The sequence below is a fragment of the Jaculus jaculus genome, chromosome 12 (assembly GCF_020740685.1).
Source record: "Jaculus jaculus isolate mJacJac1 chromosome 12, mJacJac1.mat.Y.cur, whole genome shotgun sequence".
Lineage (NCBI taxonomy): Eukaryota > Metazoa > Chordata > Mammalia > Rodentia > Dipodidae > Jaculus > Jaculus jaculus.
This window is the reverse complement of record NC_059113.1, coordinates 36,393,374-36,415,411: the sequence shown is the minus strand read 5'-3', so window position 1 is coordinate 36,415,411 and position 22,038 is coordinate 36,393,374. Positions and strand designations below refer to the sequence as shown.

The 22,038-nt window shown below is 41.8% G+C and overlaps 1 pseudogene; it reads right to left on the bottom strand.

The window, feature by feature from the left end:
* Positions 1-617: 617 nt before the first annotated feature.
* On the bottom strand, positions 618-1,106 carry LOC101603015 (annotated as a pseudogene).
* Positions 1,107-22,038: the final 20,932 nt, after the last annotated feature.

The window sequence follows — 22,038 nt, the reverse complement described above, 5'->3', positions numbered from 1 at the left end:
GAACCTTATGTTAGGCACGAGATATCACACACGGCAAGCCTTTCTCACTGCACACACTCTCATGTTCTCACCTTGGCCACTAAGACAATTTATTTTGAATAAGGCCAGTGCCCTGCAGACTGAGGAAACTTGCTATCCAAAAGCCTAAAGAAAATATTGTGAGTGAGAGAATTTCTTGTGCTCAAACAATTGTAGTTTATCTCTAGACAAAACCCGTTTGCTTAAAAAGAAATACACCAGGCTGGAGAGATGGCTCAACAGTAAAAGGTGCTTTTTTGCAAAGCCTGATAGTCCGGTTTGATTCTCCACTACCCATGTAAGCCAGCTACACAAGGTGGCACATGCGTCTGGATTTCATTTGCAGTGGCTAGGGTCCTGGTGTGCCCATTTACCTCGTCTTCTCTCTTTCTCCCCTCTGGTATTCAGTTTTTAGTCATAATCATAAACTTAACTGCAATCCAGCTAGACTTGGGGGACAATAAGGAAAATAAGGAACCCCAAAGAACTGTAGTGAGAGCACAGATTACAGCATATGGTGAGCAGATGGGGAGCGCAGAGTGCTCTCCTGAGCTACAGAAGGAATGGTCTGGTGGTTAAGATGGAACAAATCAACCGTATTAGAGCTGTCCACAATCAGCCATGGTGATCTTCTTGCTACTCTTGCCGTTCCTGGATCCAAGACGTTCCATTTCTTCGACAACGTTCATGCCTTCTTCCACCTCCCCAAAGACCACATGCTTACCATCCAACCATTCAGCCTTGGCAGTCCAGATGAAAATTTGGGAACCATTTATATTTGGACCAGAATTTTCCATAGACAAAATCCCAGGATCTGGCATGCTTCAAGATGAAGTTCTTACCCTCAAATTTCTCCCCATACATGGACTTGCCACCAGTGCCATTGTGGTGTGTGAAGTCACCACCCTGGCATATGAATCCTGGAATAATTCTGTGAACGCATGACCCGTTATAACCAAATCCTTCCTCTTCAGAGCATGGAAATTTTCTGCTGTCTTTGGAACTTTGTCTGCAAACAGCATGAAGGAGATACGGCCCAAGGGTTCTCCATCAATGGTGATGTCGAAGAACATGGTGGGGTTGACCATGTCTGACAGGGACCAGTGACCAATAATGGTGGTGTCTGCAAAGCTCTCTCTTTATACATACATACATACATACATACATACATACATACATACATACATACATACGAGAGAGAGAGAGAGAGAGAATGGGCACTCCAGCTACTGAAAATAAACTCCAGATGCATGGGCCACCTTGTGCATCTGGCTTACATAGGTCCTGGGGAATTGAACCTGGGTCTTTTGACTTTGCAAGTAAGCCCCTTAACTGGTAAGCTATCCCTCTAACCTGTCTTAAAAAAAAAAAAAAAAAACCCTAGGGTAAAGCTGTAGCAGAGGCAATGACATTTATACTCCACTCCCATGGCAGAGGCCAGCACAACACAGGAACATAGAATTTTAAATGGGGAACATGCCAAAGAAATAAGATGAAAAATCTTATTTTAAAAATAAAGCCATGATATAAACTTGACTGGGGACAAAAGCAAAATAAAAGAAAGCAAGAAAGTAAAGCAATGACATTAGAAATTTGAAGCCAGGCATGGTGGTACATGTCTGTAACCCAGCACTCAAGCGACAGAGGCATGAGGGTCAGGAAAGCAAGGCCAGCTTTAGCTACACAGTGAGCTCAAGGCCAGCCTGGGATACTTGAGTCTACATCTCAGCCAAACCAAACCAAACTTGTAAATAAAAAAATAAATATATTTTTTAAATATCAATGTACTACTAGTACTACTACTACTACTCCCCAAACTCATATGCTGAAAGCTTGCCCCAGGACAAGAATAGGGCCTTTGGGGGGTGAGCAGGTCATGAAACGCTCATGACAGGAATGAGTGCCCTTATCAAACAGACCCCCAGGCCGCTGCCTGCCCACTTTCACACCCCAAAAGCACACGTAAGGGGCCACCATGAGCCAAGAGCTGGGCGCTCACCAAGACACCAACCCTGTCCTCCCTTGATCTTGGTTTTGCCAATCTCCAGACCTCTGTGAAATAAAATTCTTGTTAGTAAATAACTTAGTTTATGATATTTACTTATAGCCACCCATATCCACTGAGACAGTCCCCAGTTCACCAGACATAAACATAAATGTCAACTGTTTACAGACACATGCGAGCAACAGAGATCAAGAGCTAATTATCAGAGATTCATTTTAAAGCAGTGACTCCCAGTCGTGAGGACTGAGCAATCTGAAGTCTGCAAGGCTGGCAGCGTGCTGGAATCCCAGCATGGTTTCTGCAGGGCAGTTGTGAAGAGAACCCGTGACGAAAGCTCAGAGGTGGTCTTAGCAGATTCATCCAATGGAGAAGCCTGCTCGTGTTGTATGGGGTAATCTGCTTCACCCAGATTTAGCCCTGCCACCCATCTATCATTATCTATCAAGAATCTATCCATCTATAACTATGTATCTATTATCTACCCATCCATCTACCTGCCTGTCATATTTATCCATCATCCATCTATCATATCTTCCATCCATTTATCTATTATCTACCATCTACCTACCTATGTAGCTATCACCCATTTATTATCTATCTACTATCCAGCATATCTATAACTATCATCTATCATCTGTCAGTCTATTATCTCTGCTTCCATCATCTATCTTTACAGTATCATCTAGACTAATCTTTGGCTAGGAAACTGAGCCTGTAGCCTAGCTAAAATAAAACATAGAATTAGCCACTATACTTCTCTACCTCCAGCTTTTCTCGCTCTGGAATTTTTTATTTTTTTGGTTTTTCAAGGTAGGGTTTTGCTCTAGCCCAGGCTGACCTGGAATTCACTATGTAGTCTCAAGGTGGCCTCAAACTCACGGCAATCCTCCTACTGCTGCCTCCTGAGTGCTGGGATTTAGAGGTGTGTGCCACCACACCTGGCTTCCACTAGACATTTTTGAAATATATTTTATTTATTTGAGAGAGAGAGAGAGAAGGAGAGAATGAGTATACCAGGGCCTCCAGCCACTGCAGACCATCTCCAGATGCATGTTCCCCCTTGCGCATCTGGCTTATGTGGGGCCTGGAGTATCTAATCAGGATCCTTTGGCTTTGCAGAAAAATGCCTTAATTGCTAAGCCATATCTCCAGGCCCTCCACTAGAATTTTTTATTAACTTCTTATTCATACCGGTTTAACCTCTATGAACAGAATCCCAGAGCCTCTGTTCTCTATAATTCCTCCTCAAATGCTCCGTATACTCAGTTTACAATTAGAGAACACCTCTAGTCTCTTGAGGTCCCAAAATAAGAAACATTCCTTGTTTCAACACAAAATAAGCAAACAGCAGCCAACTGTGTGACAGAATGACAGCTGCCCAGTTTTTGTTGTATTCTATGTTCTGCATGGCCAATGCTTCCAGCAATATCCTTTTTGTAATGAGGAAATGTTATAAAAATGCATTCACTTAACATCAATCTATTTGTACTTTATTACTCATTTACAAATGGAATTAAGTGAGGCTTAGTATAATTTAAATTTAAATAATGCATTGCTTCCTGCATCAATTTATTCTCTTTTGTGCCTCCTACTATTTGGCTTTCAACAACCCTGTGAAGTAGGCTGGGATGTTATTAGTGTTGTCTTTGCACATGTGTAAATCCAAAGCAGTAAGAAATGCCTACAGCTACTCCATCATAATCATTCTTCCTTGGATGTGAAAAGTGCTGTTACTGCGCAGACAAGCCCTGCATGGAAAACCAGAAGAGGCAGCCCATTTGCTACTCTGCTATAAATTTCTGCTATAACTTAGGGAGTGCCCACAGAGACTTATCCTGCCTAATCCTACCTTTCCCAGGTGATATCTAGCGTTCTTCATATTCTGTTATAATATTCTATGTTGTAAACTCACTGACAAATACACTTGTGCTTAGTTTCTGAGAGTTGTGACATTCTTCCTTTAAAATATTTTATTTTAGTATAGGGGCTGCCAAAGCAAGCACTAGAATATTTTATTTATTTATTTATTTATTTATTTATTTATTTATTTATTTATTTATACAATGGAGTTCTACTCAGTGGTAAAGAAAAATGAAGTTATGAAATTTGCATGAAAATGGATGGATCTGCAAAAGATTATACTAAGTGAGGTAACCCAGGCCCAGAAAGCTAAGTGTCGCATGTTCTCTCTCATATGTGGATCCTAGCAACAGATGATTGGGCTTCTGTGTGAGTAGGAAAAAACTCAGTACCAGAGGCCAGTAAGCTAGAAAAAAGATGTAGAGGGAAGAGAAATGAATGGAGGGGGTATTTAATAGGATGGTATTGTATGTATGTAAGTAGAAGAACACATTAATGGGGGTGAAAAGGCCCAAAGTGAGGTCAGAGCAATAGATTGAGTAAAGGTGAAGGGAGGGTAATCAAAATCTAAGAGGATATAAATAAATCATATGGAATCCTACTTTTTTGGACAATGGGCCCCTCAGGAGCCATAGATTTGTGCTAGAAAATTTTCAGTGCCTGAGATGGGATACCTTCCAGTGAGTTGTTGGCCAGGGAGGTCCCTGATGCCACCAAAATATTATAGGCCATTGCCGAGGTCCTTGGTTTCCCACCAGGAATAGATAGTCAGACCCTATTGCTGAAGAGTCTACATACATGGGCTGGAAGGCCACTGAAAAATCCTACTGGAAGTGAGCTGATAACCTCCTCCATGTAGACCAGGTGACAGAAAGCTGGAAGAAGCCATTCTGTGCGCAGTTCAATGGGAGAAAGAGAAATCACCAGCGAAGATACTCAACAGTGGACACTGCAAGCCTTATATTTGGCCAGCCAGGCCAAATGAGCCAACGGGTGCAATAGTGGCATGTCTATCATGGTGGAAACTAACTGCCCTCTAATTGGACTGGAGGCCCGCTCCATGGGAGGAAATACATCTCTGATACTGAAAACTTAGAACAGGGGCTGTCATGAGCCCTAGTGGTGTAGCATCTGCTGCTGTCTGGCTACATGTATATACTATGCTTATCAAACTGCCCAGTAAGCACTTCTCTAAATGTTCATACCCTTATATTAATGTTACTCTCACTTTTGGTAGAGAATCTTTTCTTCTCAGATGGCAGTGACCTTGGGACAACTCAGAAGGTATCATGGTGCTGGAAAGAAGTGACCAGAGTGCTCAGTACTGTAATATCTCTATCACACCTTCCAAGGCTCAGGGTCTAATGTGGAAGCAGTGGAGGAAAGAATATAAAAGCCAAAGGAAGGGTATGACTCCTTACAACATGCTCCCTCCAGACACAAAATGGCCTGTATACCCATGACCTCACAGTGCTTGACACTACCTACACAAGACCATCATAAGAGGAGGAAAAGATGATGTCATTAAAATAAAAGAAAGACTGATTGAGATGGGGAAGGGATATGATGGAGAATGGAGTTTCAAAGAGGAAAGTAGGGGGTGGAAAGAGGGTATTATCATGGGATATTTTTTATATTCATGGAAGTTGTTAATAAAAATTTGAGAAAAAATGAAAAAAAAATATTATTTTAGTATATGGGCTGCCAAAGTGAGCACTAAGATATTTTAATTAATTAATTAATTAATTATATATGAGATAGGTTGAGTGAGAAAGAGAGAGGGAGAGGGAAAATGGCTGTGTCTCTAGCCACTGCAAATGATCTCCAGACACATGCATACATCACCTTGTGCACCTGGCTTACATGTACTGGGGAGTCAAACATGGCTCCTTAGGTTTCACAGACAAGTGGTTTAACCACTAAGCCGTATGTCCAGCCTGAGTTGTAACATCCTTAAACAGACAGGGCAAGTTGGTTCCACACTTACTAATGCTTTGCTTCATTCTGACCCTTATGAGACTTTCCTCTTTCAGGTTAAGCACCAAGTCTTATTTGCCCAGTGATCAGGCCTGCCAGGGAGCCCTGTGGAGTTCTACCTTAGGGAAGAGTTTGCTGTTCCTTCACTCAAGCATGTGAACAATTATAAAACAATTTGGACTCCTTCTTGGGACTAAAAGATCAATCATTAAGGAAATGGGCCCCTGACATCCATTTGCTTTTTCAATGGGCTCCTCTCAACAGTGGTCTCAAGAAGCAACGGCATCTTCCAGGATGAAAGCAGTTCTAAATGCCTCAATTGCAAGAAAATTATTAAGCTGGGTTAAATTTTTAGTGTGGAAGCTAATTGAACTTAAAAAATAACCAAAATATTTCAGCTATTCGTGATTTCTCTAACAGAAGTTGCTATGGACTGAATACTGTTTGCCCCCCTAGCGCTTTGGTTTGGAGGCTTGCTCCTTGATGTGACAATGTTGAATTGTAGCACCTTTAAGAGGTGAGGCCTTGCAGGGGGTGATTAGCTGATTGAAAACACTGCCCTTGGAAGTGGCTAATGCAGCTCTTGTTAGTCTACACAAGAGTGAGTTCTTATGAGAGAGTGAGTCAGTGAGTCTGATCCTTAGTCTCTGTTTCTCTCTCTCTCTCTCTCTCTCTCTGTATTCCTACTTGCCATGCAACCTCTCTCTCTTGCACATACTCCTGCCATGATGCCACCCTCCATAATTCAATACAGGCAAGGGGCCCTTAATAGTGCCAACAGAAGCGGTTGTCTCTTTTGGACACTGGAGTTTCAACCTGTGAGTACAGTTCAGCACTTTTCATGTAAAGTACGCAGCTTCTTCTTCTTCTTCTTCTTTTTCTTTTGAGGTAGGGTCTTGCTTTACTCCAGGCTGACTTGCAATTCGCTCTTCCATCTCAGGCTAGTCTCGAAATCACAGTGATCCTGTTACCTCTGCCTTCTGATAGCTGGGATTAAAGGCATGTACCATCATGCCTGGCATTATTTTTATGTTAATGTAAAATGAACCCGTGTGTAAGAACATGATTTATCTTGAACAAAGCTTGTATGTGATGCTAATTTAATGGTTTTTATGTGTGAGGCCCTATTTAAAATACTTCAATGATAGCAACATAGTTGATTTCCATTGTAATGCTATGAAGAAGCAACTTTTAACAATTTGGAGTAGCTAAGTAACATGGCTCATGTCATACACTAGTAAGAGGTGGAGAAGGAAGTGGAGCTTATCTTTAGAAAAAAAAATTCTGTACATTTTTCTGGACACACATAGTCTGTGCCAGACACCAGAGTACAAGCCTTGTATGTTATCACTTCCTGCACAGCACCTTTAGAGCAGTGGGAAAATACATCCTCAGGTGGAAGTCACTTCTCTGCTAGCAAAACTTAGATTCAAAACTATACTCATTAATATTAAATTCTTACATTTCACAATGTACTAAATACCTTATACAATTATTAAGCTACTTGTCGCAAGGTTGTGACAGAAAACTGCAGCAAAAGCAACCTAAGGGAGAAAAGGGTTTCTTAGGTTTACAGTGTGAGGATCTGCTCCTTCATGGAGAAGCAGGTATGGTTACAGGAGCTGGAAGATGAATGCTCACAAAGCATCTACAGTCAGGCTTTGAAGGAAGTGAGGCCAGGCTGTGAAACCTCAAGACCCACCTCCCAGTAACCTTCTTTCTCTACTAAGGCACTGCCTCCTATAGGTTGCGTAACTTTCCAAAACAGCGTCACTTGCTGGGGAACAAAGGTTCAAACACATGAGTCGATATAGAGCATTTATGCTCAAACAGCAAACACTATCGCTTGATATTGGATGTAAAAACTTAAAGCAGATAACGGAGTGTGTGTATGTGTGTGTGTGTGTGTGTATGAGTGCTTACAAGTATGTACATGTGGTGATCAGAAGATATCTAGTATCCTCCTGTATTGCTCCTCTGACTGATTTCCCGAGGTGGAATCTCTGGCTAAACCTGGGGTCTTCTTTTCAGTTAGGCTGGATAGCCAGGGAGCTTCTGTGATCTTCCTGTCTCCGCTCCCCTCAGCACTGTTCTTACCGGCATGTACAGCCATGTCCGCGTTTGTGTGGCTGCTGAGGATTGAACTCAGGCCCTCACGCTTGTACAGCAAGCACTCTTACAATCGAACCACCTCCCCAGTCCCAGCGGGAGGATTTTCAAGTAACACATGGGCTAAAATAAGGACATGAGAGGGGCAGCGCCAATAGTAACTAACCACATGCAAGTTCTGTGAACCTGGGTAGTTACTTGGCCTTTCTTTTCCAGCTGCAACACTGCTCTGACAATAGTGTTCCTAACATGGTGGTCGCAAGGACTGAAGAAGCATTACTCCATGAGCACGTGTGTGAGTGCATGAAGTGTGTGTGTGTGCGCACGTGTGTATGAAGATATGCATGCTCTCTCATGTGTGTACATGCGTATGTGTAAGCATGTGTACTTCCTTATGGGAAGTTTTTTTTTTTTTATCTTAGCGCTCAGGGGTAATTCTGAACCCTCTCCAGAAGGTAGGACACAGCTGTTCCTGACTGGTCATCCCAGAGAGAATGAGAACAGAATGTATAAAATGTGACTCACATGGAGGTAAGTCCAGTTTAGCTAAAGGATTTTCAATAAATCTCCAGTGAGGACTAATTGAAAACTCACGTTGGACCTCCTCTGCATAGTATTTGAAGCTTATCTCACCATGTAGACAGTGTCTAAGTCAGCTTAAGCTGCTGTAACAAATACCAGAAGCTGGAGGTTGGAGACAAGCATTTATGCCCCTTTGCTCAGAGTCTGGCAATCTGAGATGAGAAGTCAGCGCAGTCAGTCTTGTGATGAGGGTCTCCTGCTGGCCTCGTTCATAGGAAATGATTCCTTGTCACATGCTTGAAGAAGGAGAGATTCTGTAGCTCTTTCCTTTCTTGTTAGGGCATGTGGACCCCTTCATGACTACATAGAAGGCCAACCATGCCCTGATGCTATCACCTCTAATGACCCATGGGTGATTAGAGCATGCGTGGATGAACTTGGGGAGAGTACAGGGTATATACTTCTTTTATCCAGACAACCAATCTGTGCTTTTGTTCCTTGACATGAATTCTTGGTTAGGTAATAAACCTAATATCAGGCTGGAGAGATGGTTTCGTGGTTAAGCACTTGCCTGTGAAGCCAAAGGACCCTGGTTCGAGGCTTCATTCCCCAGGACCCCCATAAGCCAGATGCATAAGGTAGTACATCATCTGGAGTTCATTTGCAGTGACTGGAGGCCTGGTGCATCCATTCTCTCTCTCTCTCTCTTCTTTGCCTCTTTCTGTCTGTGTCTGTTGTCTCAAATAAATAAATAAAAAAAAAATAACCCTAATATCATTATAGAGGTATTTGACAAACATTATTTTGCAATTACTACTTGCAAATTGTATTGTAATTGCTATCTTCCTGAAATTTATCCAAGCTAACAGTAAAGTTATAGAGTTTTAAACTCATGCATCTGTGACTCTGTATACAGATACTCAAAACACTGTTTATAGTTTTTGTTATTTATTTGTGGGTATGTACATGTGTATGTATGCAATGTGTATGTAATGTATGGGTGGAATGAATGCATTGGTAAGCATGTGGGCAGAGGACAAACTGGGTTTTTATCCTCTCTTTTCTCCATTTTTAGAGACAGAGTCTCTTTTGCTGCTGCTGTTTAGAAGCTTCTAGATTTTCCTGGTCCCACCTCCCACTGATGTAGGAGCACTGGAATAACACATCCTTGTGTCACTTTGTGCCTGGCTTTATATGTGTGCAGGGATTAAACTTGGGTTGACAGTCATGCTAGAAAGCACGTTTAACTGCTGATCTATCTTCCTGACCTCAGATGTTCATAACATTTTCTAAAAGTCTAAATATGAGCCAGGAGTGGTGGCTCATGCCTTTAACATTTGGGAGACACAGGCAGGAGGATCACTGTGTGCTAGAGGCCAGCCTGAGACTACATAATAAATTTCAGTCAGCCTGGGCTAGAGTGAGACTCTACTTCAAAACAACAAAAATGAAAAAATCTAAATATGTTGCTTTAGTCTAAAGTATTACTCAAATTATATTAAAACTTTTGTCACCTATGCAATTCTTAAGCAAAGCCTCACAGTATGAGTTCTCTCAAACCTACTCTTTACCTTAAAATAAATTTATCCTTAACTCCACATATGTACTGTGCATGTATAATAGATATAGATTCACTGGAGGAAGACAAGAAAATATTGGTATAGCACAAAGCATTGGCAGGGGAGGTCATGAGCCTTAGGGGTTTAAAGCCTGCTCTTACCTGGATAAATGCATATATTACTCTCACCAAATTGCCCTGAAAGCACTATATTTGATGTTCATATTCCTATATTAATGATATTCTCACTTCTAGTTAGAAAAGCTTCTCTTTCAGATGGTGATGACCATGGGGATGACCCAAAAGGCAACATAGTACTGAGAAAAAGGGATGGAGGAGTATCCAGCATTGAAACATCTCTATCACACCCTCCAAGCTTCAGGGTCCTTTGCGGAAGAGGTGGCAGAAAGAATGTAAGAGCCAAAAGAAGGGTACCACTCCTTACATACAAGAAATTGGTCTTGATATCCAAGACCTCTCAGTGCTTAGTAATACCTACACAAGACCCTCATAATAGGAGAAAAAGATGATGACATCAAATTAAAAGAGAGACTAATGGAGAGAGGGAGGGGATATAATGGAGAGCAGAGTTATGAAAGGGAAAGCTAAGGAGGGGAGGGAAATACCATGGTTTGTTGTAAGTATAGAAGTTGTCATATATATATTTTGTTCATATATTATGTACATATATATATATATATGTGTGTGTAATTTAAAGAATATGTCAATCACAGAGTTGCAGAATATATTATTTTTCAGGAAGCTGGCAAAAGATGTTTTCAAATTGTGCAGATTTTCTGTAAATCAATGCAAAAGCACAGAAACACTAAACAGTAAGCAAAGAGAGTTAACAGGTATTGATAGAAAAATAAATTGAATGGCTAGGAAAGATAAGAGGTACTTTTGATATATAAACATGTAATCAGCAATCTAGGTGTTACAATATGTCTTTTCTATTCCACAAGACTGGAAGAAGACATAGCAACACTGAGCATTGGAGAGATTTCCCTGAAGTCCTGGGGAGAACAGTTATTCAGAATTGACAGGATTAGCAATGCTCACATCCCTATACTCAGCAAAGTGGCCTCCAGCCATCTCCATTCCACAGACGTATATCATCGTGAATAAGAAGCTTCGAGTACAGCTGCTCACTGCAGAACTATTGCTAATGGGAGGAAAAAGGAGCCATAAGCAAATCTAGTCGATGAAAGTACAAACAAATTATGTTACTTAAGTACAACAGGATTAATAGAGCATCTTAATAAAAAGTTACTTCTACAGATATATCAACATGATAAGATTAAAACAGTATGAATGAAACAAAAAACATAATTGTAGTGTAATTGGTAGGGAATATACCCTTTTTGTTTTTTTGAGGTAGTTTGTCTCTCTAGTCCAGGAACTCACAATGTAGTCTGAGGCTGGACTTGAACTCATGGTGATCCTCTTACCTCTACCTTCTGAGTTCTGGGATCAAAGGCATGTGCCACCACACCTGGATCCTACTATTTTTATACATATTAAAATATGTCCACAAATTATGTCATATTGGGTTTATGGTCACATATGTGGAAAGGTATAGCCATAAAAATAGAAAATATGCACATTAAAACTCATGACAGGGGTTGTGTCTACATGTACAGGGTACAGAAAGAATTAAAAAACAATAAATAGTATTTTTAAATAAAAATTTAAAAAATTATTTATTTATTTATTCAGAGAGAGCGAGAGAGACAGTTGGGGGGACTAGAAAATAGAAATAGGCACACCAGGTCCTCTGGCTACTGTAAACAAACTCCAGACTCCAGACACTTGCTCTATTTTGACAGCACTTTTAATTCTTGAAAAGACAAAGTAAACACACACACACACACACACACACACACACACACACACACACACACTCCATGTGTAAAATACACCATAAAAGGTAAAGTAAATGTAATTTATTAATAATCACCTCTTATGTAAATTACATTATTGTTGAACTTAAATAAAATGAATGTCAAGATCAGAAGTTGAGGAGGGCGCTGGAGAAACGGTTTAGTGGTTAAGGCATTTGCCTGCAAAGCCAAAGGACCTCCGTTGGATTCCCCGGGACCCACATAAACCAGATGTACAAGGTAGCGCTTGCATCTGGAGTTTGTTTGCAGTGGCCAGAGGCCCTGGGGCACCCATTCTCTTTCTGCACCCCGCTCTTTCTGTGTGTGTTTGTGTGTTTCTGCTTCTTTCTTTCTCACTGTCTCAAATAAATAAATAAGTTAAAAATTGTTTAAAAGCATCAGAAGTTGGCAGTGCTCAGAGGCCACAATACCTAGATAACCCCTAACATCCATGCCTAGAGGCTCGTTTCCTAGTTGACCCCTGTCCTGTCAAATTGACAGTCAGTGTCAGTGTCGAGCGCCCCTGGGCTGGGCTGGCATTCCTGCTAGAGAATGCAAATTTCTCACACTGTTGCTGCGCAGTCCTAAGATACGCTCCTGCTTACTGGGGTTCCAGTAAGCAGCATTTGTGCAGTGGGATAAAGACCTTAACTAGATACCCCAGTACAGCTCAGGGTCTGGACCTGGATGGAGTGACCCTGGGCCATGTCCAGTCATTCCCTCATGGTACCAGGGTGGCTGTCAAGGGCACAGCTTTGATAGGAGGCCTCCACATCACCATGAGCTAGGTCTCTCTTGGCTACTAGCTTCCCTATCCAATCACTGCACTCTTCCCAGCCAGACACTGGGCAGCGCCCTGCCTTGCACTCAGCGCCTCCTCAACAGTCACTGCTGCAGTTCACAGAATGTTCTCTTGGTGTGATTCCCATCCAAGTGCATTGGAAGATCACCTTTCATGCTCCATGTGGTATGAGTTCTGTGCATTTGGTTTCTTTCTGGATCTTGTTCACCCTATGATTCATAGCCAGCCTCCTGAGAGAAGAACTCTTGAATCTTGACTTTCCCCCCCCCCCAACAAACCAATGAGTTTATTAGGCCTCCTTACAGAGCATGAGTAAAAGGTTTCTTACAGGAGTGTGGAGAGCCCAAAGCAGCCATAGCATGGAAAAGTTTCATTCAGCTTGATTGACAGCCTTTCCATAGCGGCACAGGTAGAGCTCTCTCTCTGCCCCTTGATCTTCAACCTTCTGTATACGCTATCTGTATATTAAAACATAAAATTCACATTTTTTTTTGAGCCAGGGTCTTATTGTAGTCCAGGCTGTCCTGGAAATTACTCTGTATCTCAAGTTAGCCTGGAACTCATGGTGACTTTCTTATGTTAGCCTCCTGAGTGCTGGGAACATTTTGTGGTGATCTTTAATATGCTCACAAAGTTGTGCCGCTATCATGCCTGTCTAGTTCCAGACCATTCTCATACTTTAAGAAGAAGCATCATAAGCTTTGGCCATCTCTACCCATCCTCTGTTTCTCTTCCCTTTCGAAGCACCACTTAGCTTTCTACCTTGGTGCACCTGCCTGCTCTGTGCATCTCTTGTACATGGGAACATTCTATCTTAATGAATTCATGATTTCAATTCAATAATTCTTTCAATCAACTAAATAATTTACCAATTCATTTTCTAATCCTCATCAGGGGAAATAACAACAAACAGGTTTTTTTTTCAGAATTACCTAAACAAAGACTCCTATTTCCATATAAAATTAAGTCACAGATGCCAGATGTGGTGGCACATGCCTATAATTCCAGCACTCAGGAAGTACAGATAGGAGGATAGCATTGAGTTCAAGGCCACCCTGAGACTACATAATGCATTCCAGGTCAGCCTGGGCTACAGTGAGACCCTACATTGAAAAACAAAAACAAAAAAAGTCACAGGAACCTTTTGATCAAACTCTCTCTACATCATAGTTACAGACAGATGTCTTCTAATTATAATGTCAAACTCCACAGGTTGAAGTCTTAGTCCCACAAAACCATCCCCACTCATTTTGTTTTGTTTTGCCTGTGTATCCCAGGCTGGCCTTGAACTCTCCATCCTTCTGCTTCAGCCTCATGAAATTTGGACCTGCAGTTGTGACAAGCTAGCTCTATCACCTCTTTTGCCCATCACAAGTCCCAGGCTCTTACTTGACCAGTGGAGATTCCCCTTGGGATCTGATTTGTGCTAATGTGGCTCACCGAATCCAGGGAAGTTTAGGGCAAAGCCCACGGGGAGAAGTGTGGGAGCTCCCATGCCTTCTCCAGGGCATGGACTCTCACCATGCTCCATGCAGTCAGCTCTCCAGAAAGTTTATCAAACCTGATCCTTTTTGCAATTTTATGGGCTCTCCATTGTGCAGGCATAGTTGATTACCTTCTTGGCTATGTGGTCAACTTGACCTCTAGCTCGTCTCTTCTGGAGGTTAAGCCATGGAATTAACCACCCCAGGCTTCTAATCCTACTTTGATCTTTTTGTAGACAGTCCCCATCCCCAAGTTTCGGGTTGCTGATCCCTAGTCAGCTCATTAGCATTCAAAAGACATCACCAGGAGATTCTGAACAGCTAAGGAGTTCTATGCTAGGACAATTGTGGGATCAAGTAATTAAGTAAGTTAATGCACATGCATTGAGAACATTGAAGAGCGTTCACCACACAGAGTGAGCCCTCAAAAGCTAGTACTATTATGTTAGAAATAGATTGCTGTGGAAGTGTGGTGTTCAGTGGTTATTTCCATTGTATTAACAATCATTCTGTAGCGAGTAGTAGACTAGGCAGTCCTTCCCATCTCTCAGAAGTCTCTCAGTCTTCAGAAGAGAGCACTACCATATCCAGAGGAGATGCAAAATATACAATAGCTCTAAGAGTCAGGCCTCAGAAGTCAGAACTCATGGACAGTCAGACATTCCTTTAAGACATTCTTGTCCTAGTGTTAGCCTTTTAGATACTGGACTGTGAGAACCCAGGAGAGTGAGCCGCTGCTGAATCTGGGGTTCCCAGTGCCTCAAGAATATTTCCTCCAACTGGCAGGCAAGTGTTTCAATATTTCACCCACTGGCAAACTGGTTGTGAGCCTGACTTTTTACATCTACTATGTAGTCATATTTGTTCTTATGATCCTAAAACAAAATGAAGTGGGAAATAAATATAAAACACCACTTCACGCAGTTCCAGAAGAGCTCAGTATCTTTTTCCTTTAGTGGAAAATGTAACTCACGACTGTGTTTAGATTCTGTATATCTCTTTACAGCAATAAATGAACCCAAAGCTGGGTTAAATGGCCCTGAACTAACCAGCTGCCTCAATTTGCTCGTCTGTGTATTATGAGGATGTTGGAACAGGAGACAACTTGCATTCCTTCATCACACTAAAATCCAAGATTTTTTTTTTTCTTTTCTTTTTCTTCAGTTACACAGTTACAGCCTGAGTTTTGCTCCAAGGCTGCAGGGCACAGCCCAGTCCAAGATGGTAGACATGCTACCATAAATCTACCAGGTAAAAAAATGTAACCAACCCACAGACTGATTCGCTGGACCCTGCAAAGGGTTCTGCTGCTACGGGTTTTTTGTCCAGAACTTTTGAGTCAGCAGTAGTTTGGTCTAGATTTAAAGTGACCAACATGCTTTGAAGAAGTCTGCATTGAATGTGCAGTGGGTGCTTGATCCAGTTGTTATTCTGAGTGATTAACGAAACTGCCAAACTTTCACGGCAGCAGTCAGCAGTCATTACCAAGATACTTACTGTGGATTTAATAGTGCTCCCTTGGAGACACTATCATGAACCTTAGGAATTCAAAAGAGAAGAGATGTATTTTGGGCACAAATTGATAGAATTTCAAGATCTCTGTAACAGATACATACACGATCATATTGTTGAGTCGAAAGAAATGTGTTTCCAATAACCAGTATTTACTGGGGTTTAACAACAATGTAACAGTTACCTGTCTATTAGATGGTAGTCAAAGCAAAGGAAATGTGTTTTTAATAACCAATTGGCATTTCAAATACATAAGATAACTGCCATGTGAAATTTGAACCTAGACACAACCCACACTTTGACATGTTATTGAGAGTTCATTCATGAAACTGAAGTATCGGTGATTGGGCATTGTAAAAAGGTATTATTATCAAAGAGAATTTTCTTTCTTTTCTCTTGTACTTTTTTGGATTTTCTTTTTCCATTCTCCCTTTTCCTTTTCCTTTTCCTTTAGCTCAGTAGTCCTTTCATTACCTCTTGTGTTAGAACTAGCTGCAACTGAATTCTGTAGAGACAATGGGACTTCTTCTCTGAGCAAGTCCATTCAGCTCAGTCAGCTCTTGGCTATAGAAGTAGCTGGAACAAGTGTGAGCGCAGCAACAGTGACACATGTGGCTGGATTCCTGTGGGATAACGGTTTCCTATTGCTTGGCTGTGGGAATTTCGACCACTCCCTCCCTGGACCACCTCGAAAGCAGCCAGTTCTCTCACGGTGCCGCAAAGCTGCTGCCATTTATATTAGACTGAGATCTACAAGGCGCTGATGCCACACAAATAAGATTCTCAAAACTTTTCTCACAACCTTCCAGGACTTTAGGAGAGGAGAAGTAAGGATCTGGTACCATGAACGAAGAACACCACGCAAGGCAATCTGCAGGAAGACATCGCCCAGCCCAGAGCCAGCTAGGGGGAGAGAGGAGCTCTCCAGTCACACAGTGCAGAAGAAGGACCATTCTTGGAGCCATCATGGTGCCGTGACATTGTTTTTACATGTTCTGTGACTCATAAAGCACTTGACCTTCCCTTCCCTGTCTCCAGTCTTTGCACTAGGTCTTTGTCTGCCTAGAATGTTTTGTTTTTTTCCCCTTACCTTTCCTCATGGTTATATCCTGATCCTCTAGTGTAGTCCATTCCCATTAGGTTCCACCTGTGTCTGGAGAGATTGTTCAATGGTTAAGGCACTTGCTTGCAAAGCCAAAGGACACAGGTTCAATTCTCCAGTACCTTCGTAAGCCAGATACACAAGATGGCACCTGTTTGCAGCAGCTGAGGCCTGATGTGTCCATTATCTCTCTTTCTCTGGATCAGGCTCTTTCTCTCTCTCAAATAAAAAAAAAAAAAATTAAGAAAGGTTCCACCTGTCCACTTTCTCAAAAATGTTCTTTCTTATGCCCAGGTCCCCTTATTTTCTCACATGGCCCTTGTGTTCCTTAAACACTCAATGTACCTTGTCAAAGCAGTGGCTCAAATCTGTTCCTCCCTGCGAGATCAAGTTTCATGACGGTGACCATGGAGGGCTACAGCCTGAACAGGCAGTGATCATCTGACAACAGTGGGAACTTGATCTTCATTTACTGAATGAATGAATTCACAGTCCTGCCATGTCCTTTGAGCTTAGAGTGAGAGCTGTTTGTGCGGGCATCAGGTGAAGGAATGCTCCCTGGTGGAAGACAGCACAGTATTTAGGGTTCAACAGAGATGGATGAACTCTGTCACTGGTGCCCAGACAGGCTTGAAGGACACCTTCTGAGAACACTTACTGTGCTCACTCTAGAAGGAGCCCTTGAATTTGTATTAAGTAGCTACTGTTTTCCCCCTAAACTGAACCTTGGCAATGATACACAGCCTCCCAAGCTATGTGGCCTAATGTGGCATTTTGGCATGCAGCTAACTGCAGCCTCCCTCCTCCCAGAGCAGGGCACGTGGGTGGAGGAAGCACAGGCGGGAGAGCCGTGCCAAGCCAGAGCCTCGCAGGACTGAACGCTCATTAGGAGCATGCGCTTTCCTCAGACTTCTGCCAAGTGTCAGACTTCATTAAGGAGCTGGGGGAAGATCAGATGCAGAGCAAGGCTCCTGTGGGCTCAGGCGGGGGTTCTCCTCCTCCAGGCTCAGGAGGACTTGGTTAGCAGCTCTTCAGCTGTGGTTGAACTTGTCAGACCGTGAGCTTCGTTCAGGATTGATGCACCACAACGTGTCACGCTTTGAAGGGCAGCAATGTGCTGAGAGGTGATTCGTTGTGTGGGCCCTTCCAAGTCTGCCACCCTCCACGCCTGTCCCCTGTCCTCCGCTTCCTTGGGGAGTCTACGGGTAGTGGTAGGAAGTGTTCTTGGTTGTCTCAAGTTCGAGCTTATTGGAAGCGGTTTCTTCCTTTAATAGAGATGAGGATGATACCGTGAACCTGCTTGTATCTTCAACAACTGAAGTCTTGTGTCTAGGTATCTTTGAATACCCAAAGAAGGTGTGCTACACACATGTTAAGTGGCTGAGTTTCAAGGCTAGTTCAGAAGTGGGGGACAGATAGTATCATTCCAGTTTTACATAAAAAGACACGGAGGGGCAGAGAGGCCAAGATCACACAGCTGACAGACCATACGGATTTCTCATGGCTCAGTGATTCCTTTTGGTGGGGGCGGGAGGGGAGTTATTGCGAATTTATAATGTATGGTTTAGAGACAGAAATAGATGTTACTTCATAACTAGGGAAACATTCCTTTTTAAATCTATAAGTGTAGTATAGTCTTAGATGAAAGGTGAGATTAAAATATGCAGCACACATTCACAGAGAAGCATGTAAGAATGTAGTACCCACAGTGGGCTGCATGCATTTCCTCAGAGACATTCTTAGTGCCTCCCATTCCTCCCTAAGGATGAATTCTTTACAATTATTTACACACTCAAGTTCTTCACTATTTTAAAAGGATCACAGTTTTGTAATTTGATATTTAAAAGAAAGTTATATATAATTTTAATAGCTTTCTTATTTTGGGCCATACTAAAATTATTACCTGATATTTTAAGAGTTTATGAATAGTGATCCTATTCCATTAGTTTTCCTAGTACACATAAAAATGACTTAATCTGAACTGAACTAATTTAAAATTCATGACCATTCAAATAGTCATTTACTTTTGTTTGGTTTATATGGAAAACAGACAGGCAAATGGAAAATGCAAACTCTAAGTCTGTGATGTATTTAGAAAAATCTGAGGTTTCCAGCTCCTTAGGAACAGCTGCTAACACTGCATGCATCTTACATACCTGTCCGTTACGAGCAATTCCCTAGGGTTTCTATGTGCCGACAACTGTTGGCTTAACTATTAAATATGGCAGAGTCTTGAGAGTAATAGTAGCAATTCATTTTCTCAAACTTTTATTTGTAAAACTCTACTGATTTAGTGTAGTCCAGATTAATAACATTTAATAGCGGTGGGAATGATGCAGAGTTTGGAGCCAGCCTGACCTGGTTGAATTCCAGTGCTGCCACCTTTGAACTGACTGCCTGTGCAAGAGTGACATAATCCTCACGGATTCTGCCATCCTCAGAGTGGGACACTTCAGAGAACAAAAGAGGGTCTTATTAGCTCCTCTGAGCAGCAAGCATAATCAGGGAAGGAAGGGTTGACAAGCCAGAGAGTGATCGTGGTTGCTTCACCATCAGAATGTCACCCACCTTTAGATTGCTTGTCTTGGCTTTATCCTGGTTGCAGCTATTGCAGTGTTTTGCTTCAATTTTTTTCTTTTTCTTTTTTATGAGAGAGAGAGAAAGAATTGGTGTCCCAGGGTCTCCAGCCACTGCAATTGAACTCCAGACACAATGCCACCTTGTATGCATGTGTGACCTTGTGCATGTGTCATCTTGTGTTTCTGGTTGACATGGGACCTGGGGAATTGGACATGGGTCCTTTCTTTGCAGGCAAGTGCCTTAAATGCCAAGTCATCTCTCCAACCCTTGTTGCCATTTTTCTGTCTTTGTTTTCAACTGTTAGAAATCAAATCCTTATCCCAGCCCTATGACATCATCCTGAATCTGTCACATACAGCTATAAAAATATTCTTTAGGAGAGTAAGTCTCATTTTCAGGTGCAGAAACATCCTAGAGTTAGTTGGGGACTTGTATATAATTCAGTCTTTTGCCTGTCCCTGTTGTGAGACCTCCCATGGCCCAAGTGAAGCTCCCAGTCTGTTCTCATTTTCCACTGTGTTTGTTTATTCCTCCTTTTCTTGTAGGTCTGAGGCTTCTTGCCCTTCCAGGAACAAGGTGGTTGAGAAGGGGATTATGGGAAAGGGCCTTATACCATCTGCTCCAGGTGTTCTTGGGAAGCGTGTACACACACACACACACACACACACACACTCTTACCTCACAGGGTGGGTGCCAAAGCTGGCTTCAGTTTGCATTGGTTGGCTGACAGGGAAGTTGAAAGTCTTCTTGATTGTACTCATTGGGACACTTTTCCTTCATGTTCTTGGTGGTTTGATCTTTCTTCATTTTTTTTTTTTTTTTTTTTTTTTTTTTTTTTGGTTTTACAAGATATGGTCTCCTAGCTTGGCTGGCCTGGAATTCACTATGGAGTCTCAGGCTGGCTTTGAACTCATGGTGATCCTCCTGCCTCTGCCTCCCAAGTGCTGGGATAAAAGGTATGTGCCACTATGCTCAGCTCCTTTCTTCCCTTTTTGTAAATTTTCCTTGACTTTCTTAGAAGAAACTGAAACAACCATCTTCATACCTATACATAAGTTTTAACATTTTTTTCAAGTTTAGAAAGCTCATTAGATTAAGAGAAAGAAATAGGCAAGACTATGAAGAGCGTCTGTCCATGAGAAGGCAGTAAAGGGGGCAAAGCCCACCGAGAGACCCAAACTGGGGCCATTTGCAGGTTTTGAATGGGGGCTGAGCTAATCAGCTCACTTTTTTTTTTTTTTTTGAGGTAGGGTCTCACTCTAGCCCAGGCTGACCTGGAATTCACTATAGAGTCTCAGGGTGGCCTTGAACTCAAGGCGATCCTCCTACCTCTGCCTCCCAAGTGCTGAGATTAAAGGTGTGTGCCACCACGCCTGGCTAAGCTCACAATTTTAAAACTTAACCCTCTAGGGTTTTTTTTTGAGAAGTTTTAGGTTCATGGCAAAATTAGCAGATTCCTTTAGGACTCCTGCCCAGCATGTATCTCGCCTTTCCACCACCAGCATCCAAGATGAGAGGGACATATTTCCTGCCATTAATGGCACTAGAATCAATACAACATTAACATCCCAAATAATAGTCCACAATATAGTTTTCTCTTGGATTGTACATCTCTATGCATTGAAAGTAATGTCTAATAGCATCATAATATCATCTATAGTATTTTAAAAATATTGAATTTACATATTTGCATGCAGAGAGATAGCAAAAGAGAGATATAGGTAGATAGGGCTAGAAAGGTTTCTCAGTGGTTAAGGCACTGCACTTGCCGGCAAAGCCTAAGGACTTGGGTTCAGTTCTCTTGTAAGCCAGATGCCTAATGTGGTGCAAACTCCAGATAAAGCTGAGATACACTTTATAGCAATAGTAACTTATAAGCTCTAAATAGATCATGTATATTTTAAATTTTACATAAGTCGTAATATAAGGTAGCCAATTTTAGAATATGCATTGTTAATTGACAGTACAATTTTAGATCTTTCGGTTATATGTGAAAAAAGTGCACTCACATTCTTTTACAACTTATTAGTGCATATTAATTGTACAAAATAAAGGGTTTTTGTCAAGAGACTTCCTGATACTACACAGAGACATCACCTGACTGACATTTCCTGTGTGTAAATTTCACTCCGTTGTTGTCAGAAATGATTATTTAAGAATTGGCCGGATGCTGTATTTTCTAGACCTGGCAAATGTCTGAGCTCCTGCCTTCCTGGACACTACCTTTCCTTCAGCAGGTGCTAGTGTTTTGAGTCCTTCTAAGACATGACAGCAGGAAAGAAACCCAAAATTCATATATCACATTTGCATGATATAGTACTGGGCATGATGGAAATGCTAGTTAGCTGCTGAACTCCAATAGATAAAGGTTAGATATAAATTATAATCCCCGGTTGACTGGCCTGCAAACATCAGAGACAAAGATCTTCATCCACAATTACTAAGTGTTAAAATAGCTCCAAACTCGGGCTATTAAGCCACTTCGTGAATCCTCAATGGAAAACAAGCTCTGAACACAATAGAAATCTGCATGTGAGACCCTGTTTCTGCCTTTCATGGCCTAAAGACTATGACTTTGAGTTTATTGTTTTTTGTCTTCTGCTGTGTGTAAGATTATCTCATGACC